Here is a 4,584-nt window from a genome sequence, read left to right on the forward strand (position 1 = left end):
GCAGTCAGGGGACAGGGAGCAGAGGGGTTTAGATGGGTTGGGAGTTCTGGGGGGGGGCTGTCAGGGGGTGGGGAGTGGTTGGATGGGGCGTGGGAGTCCCAGGGGTCTGTCTGGGGGTGGGGGTGTGGATAAGGGTTGGGGCAGTCAGGGGACAAGAGGCAAGGAGGCTTAGATAGGGAGTGGAGTCCCGGGGGGCAGTTAGGGGCAGGGGTCCCAGGAGGGGGCAGTCAGGGGACAAGGAACGGGGGGAGGGTTGGGGGTTCTGGGGGGGCGGGAAGTGGGAGGGGCTAGGGCGGGGCTCCTCCCGTCCTCTTTTTTGCTTGTTGAAATATGGTAACCCTAACCCTTCTAGCCCCTTGCCTGCCTCTCTGCCAGCTGCCCACTCACCAAGATGTCTTCAGGCCCCCGGCACAGCTCTCAGTGATTTCAGCTGTTAGCAGGGGAGCCTCACTGCTGGTGCACACTGGGCAGTCTCTTGCAATAGAGACACTGTCCCAAAGTAGGGCTAATACAGGGGTCGGCAACCTTCAGAAGTGGTGTGCCGAGTCTTCATTTATTCACTCTAATTTAAGGTTTCATGTGCCAGTAAGACATTTTAACGTTTTTAGAAGGTCTCTTTCTATAAGTCTATAATATATGACAAAACTATTGTTGTATGTAAAGTAAATAAGGTTTTTAAAATGTTTAAGAAGCTTCATTTAAAATTAAATTAAAATGCAGAGCCCCCCAGACCAGTGGCCAGGACCCAGGCAGCATGAGTGCCACTGAAAATCAGCTCACGTGCTGCCTTTGGCACATGTGCCATAGGTTGCCTACCCCTGGTCTAATACTTAGATCTAAGTATCAGTGATTTCAGCTCTGTAGCATGCAACAAGACTCCCCATTGTCTAAATTAGTTCTTTTATTATACCATAAAGGGAGTAAGGGCCAAATAGTGTCTAGGACCCTTAAACAAGGCCTACACCACCAGCCATACGTACCTATCCCCACCCTCTCTCAACTCATTGGGCTTTGGAACCCTTGTCCCCTGCCTAACGAGTGCTCTTCAGTTGAGTGTGAGTCCCTCCATTGGGGGTATGCCAGGTACAGTTCTGCTGCCATCGGTTCACACAAGGATAACAACCCTTTATTACTCCTGCCCCAATAACAAGGAGACTGGGGATCCAACACCAGCCACAAGTGATCATTTGGGCAAGCAATCCCATCATGCTAAGCACCTAGGCAGGGTGGGTATGTCCATGCAAACGAGATCAGTTTCTGAAGTTGTTTTCCACAGCTCACCACTAAATGTCAGGGGAGAGCTCATCCAGACTCTGCTTACATCTTTATGAGGCTGAAAATGTATCCTCGTGACTTAAAAGAAGCTCAGGCAAAAATTCTCCAAGAGCAGAGGGGCAGTTCACACCTCATCAGGGCATGTATGGGACAAACCCAGCCCAGCCTCACAGGAACAAAGGACACTGGCCTAGGCAGCAACAAAGGATCTGTTGGACTCTCCAGTGAGTCACCCCCCTTCCCTTGATCAGTTTGGGACTACGATGAGGTAATGCTCACCTGACTCTGAAGGGGGGCAAAGCCAAAAGGGAAGAAAGAACATGATAAAAGGGAGAGACGTTTGCCATGCTCTTCCTCTCTTTTCCACCTACATCTGTCCTCGGCATCATGCTGTCCTGGGCAACACAGTATGGGGAAGAAGTGAGCAGTCCTCAGTGGTGAAAGAACAGGTTAAGGACTATTTAGAAAAGCTGGACATGCACAAGTCCATGGGTCCAGATATAATACATCCGAGGGTGCTGAGAGAATTGGATGATGTGATTGCAGAGCCATTGGCCATTATCTTTGAAAACTCGTGGAGATCGGGGGAGGTCCAGAATGATTGGAAAAAGGCAAATATAGTGCCCATCTTTAAAAAAGGGAAGAAGGAGAACCCGGGGAACTACAGACCGGTCAGCCTCACCCCAGTCCCTGGAAAAATCATGGACAAGGTCCTCAAGAAAACCATTTTGAAGCACTTAAAGGAGAGGAAGGTGATCAGGAACAGTCCGCATGAATTCACCAAGGGCAAGTCATGCCTGACCAATTTGATTGCCTTCTATGATGAGATAACTGGCTGGGTGGATATGGGGAAAGCAGTGGACATGATATATCTGGATAGAAATCTGGCTAGATTGTCAGACTCAATGGGTAGTGATCAACGGTTTGATGTCTAATTGGCAGCCGGTATCAAGTGGCGAGCCCCAGGGGTTAGTCCTGGGGCCGGTTTTGTTCAACATCTTTATTAATAATCTGGGTGATGGGGTGGATTGCACCCTCAGCAAGTTTGCAGATGACATTAAGGTGGAGGGAGATGTAGATACACTGGAGGGATAGAGTCCAGAGTGACCTAGACAAATTGGAGGATAGGGCCAAAAGAAATCTGATGAGGTTCAACAAGGACAAGTGCAGAGCCCTGCACTTAGGAAGGAAGAATCCCATGCTACAGGCTGGGGACTGACTGGCTAAGTGGCAGTTCTGCAGAAAAGGACCTGGTGATTACAGTGGACGAAAAGCTGCATATGAGTCAGCAGTGTGCCCTTGTTGCCAAGAAGGCCAACGGCATATTGGGCTGTATTAGTAGGAGCATTGCCAGCAGATCGATGGAAATGATTATTTCCCTCTATTTGGCACTGGTGAGGCCACATCTGGAATATTGCGTTCAGTTTTGGGCCCCCCACTACAGAAAGGAAGTGGACAAATTGGAGATAGTCCAGCGGAGGGCAACAAAAATGATCAGGGGACTGGGGCACATAACTTACAAGGAGAGGCTGAGGGAACTGGGCTTATTTAGTCTGCAGAAGAGAAGAGTGAGGGGGGATTTGATAGCAGCCTTCATCTACCTGAAGGGGGGTTCCGAAGATGATGGCGCTCGGCTCTTCTCAGTGGTGGCAGATGACAGAACAAGGAGCAATGGTCTCAAGTTACAGTGGGGGAGGTCTAGGTTGGATATTAGGAAACACTGTTTTACTAGGAGGGTGGTGAAGTACTGGAATGGGTTACCTAGGGTGGTGGTGGAATCTCCATCCTTAGAGGTTTTTAAGGCCCGGCTTGACAAAGCCCTGGCTGGGATGATTTAGTTGGTGTTGGTCCTGCTTTGAGCAGGGGTTGGACTAGATGACCTCCTGAGATTTCTCTTCCAACACTAATCTTCTATGATTCTGTGATCTACAGACATCACCACCAAGCGACTAAAGCACTGATCAAAGAGGAGAGCCTGGCTGAAGGGCAACCAGCCAGTCTGTGGTGAGAAGCATCTAAGTTTTTAAGGGCACTGAAAGTGTTAAGGTCAGCTTAGAATGCGTTTTGTTTTTATTTCGTTTGACCGAATCTGACTTGTTGTGCTTTGACTTATCACTTAAAATCTATCTTTGTAGTTAATAAATTTGTTCGTTTGTTCTACCTGAAGCAGTGTGTTTGGTTTGAAGCATGTCAGAGACTCCCTTTAGGATAACAAGCCTGGTACATATCAATTTTCTTGTTAAATTGATGAACTCATATAAGCTTGTAGCGTCCAGTGGGCATAACTGGACACTGCAAGACGGAGGTTCCTAGGGCTGTGTCTGGGACCAGAGATATAGCTAGTGTCATTCGGTTGCACAATCCAAGGAGCAGCTTACATGCTAAAGGCTGTGCATGAACAGCCCAGGAGTGGGGGTTCTCACCATAGGTGCTGACTCCATGGATGCTCCAGGGTTGGAGCACCCACAGGGAAAAATTAGTGGGTGCTCTGCACCCACTGGCAGCCAACCTCCCCTCACCTCCCCGCCCCACCTCTTCCTTCTCTGAGCAGGCCGCATCCCTGCTTCTCCACCTACCTCCCAGCGCTTCCCGCCTGACTGCAGCCAAACAGCTATTTGGCAGCGTTAGCGTGTTCCGGGAGGGACAGGAACGTGATGCGCTCAGTGGAGGAGGCGGGGCTGGGGCAGGGACTTGGGGAAGGAGTTGGAATAGGGGCAGGGAGTGGAGTTGGGGCGAGGACTTTGGGGAAGGGGTTGGAATGGGGGTGTGGCAGGGGCAGGGCCTCCTGGAAGGGGTGGAGTGGAGGCGGAGCCAGGGGAAGAGGGGGATTGAGCACTCACAGGAAAGAGGGGAAGTCGGCGCCTGTGGTTCTCACAGCAGAGCAGGATAAAGCTGGCTCCCAGAGTTGAGGATTGGAGTGACCTAGCAGATCACCGATCCAGATAACACCAGGGGAACATCACATCCTGCAATCCCCCAGCCCCGGTACGGACACTCCGCCTCCTTCCGCCCCCCCAGCCAGGCACTGACACTCCGCCTTCTCCCACCCCCCATCCTGGGCATGGACACTCCGCCCCCTCCCGCCCCCCAGCCAGGGCACTGACACTCCGCCTTCTCCCATCCCCCATCCTGGGCACTGACACTCCGCCCCCTCCCGCCCTCCAGCCTGGGCACTGACACTCCGCCCCCTCCCACCCCCCAGCCAGGGCACTGACACTCCGCCCCCTCCCATCCCGGCATGGAGACTCCGCTTCCCATCCCGGGCACTGACATTCCGCCCCCAACCAATCACTCACTATGACGGGAGCG

The sequence above is a fragment of the Trachemys scripta genome, chromosome 20, assembly GCF_013100865.1.
Source record: "Trachemys scripta elegans isolate TJP31775 chromosome 20, CAS_Tse_1.0, whole genome shotgun sequence".
Lineage (NCBI taxonomy): Eukaryota > Metazoa > Chordata > Testudines > Emydidae > Trachemys > Trachemys scripta.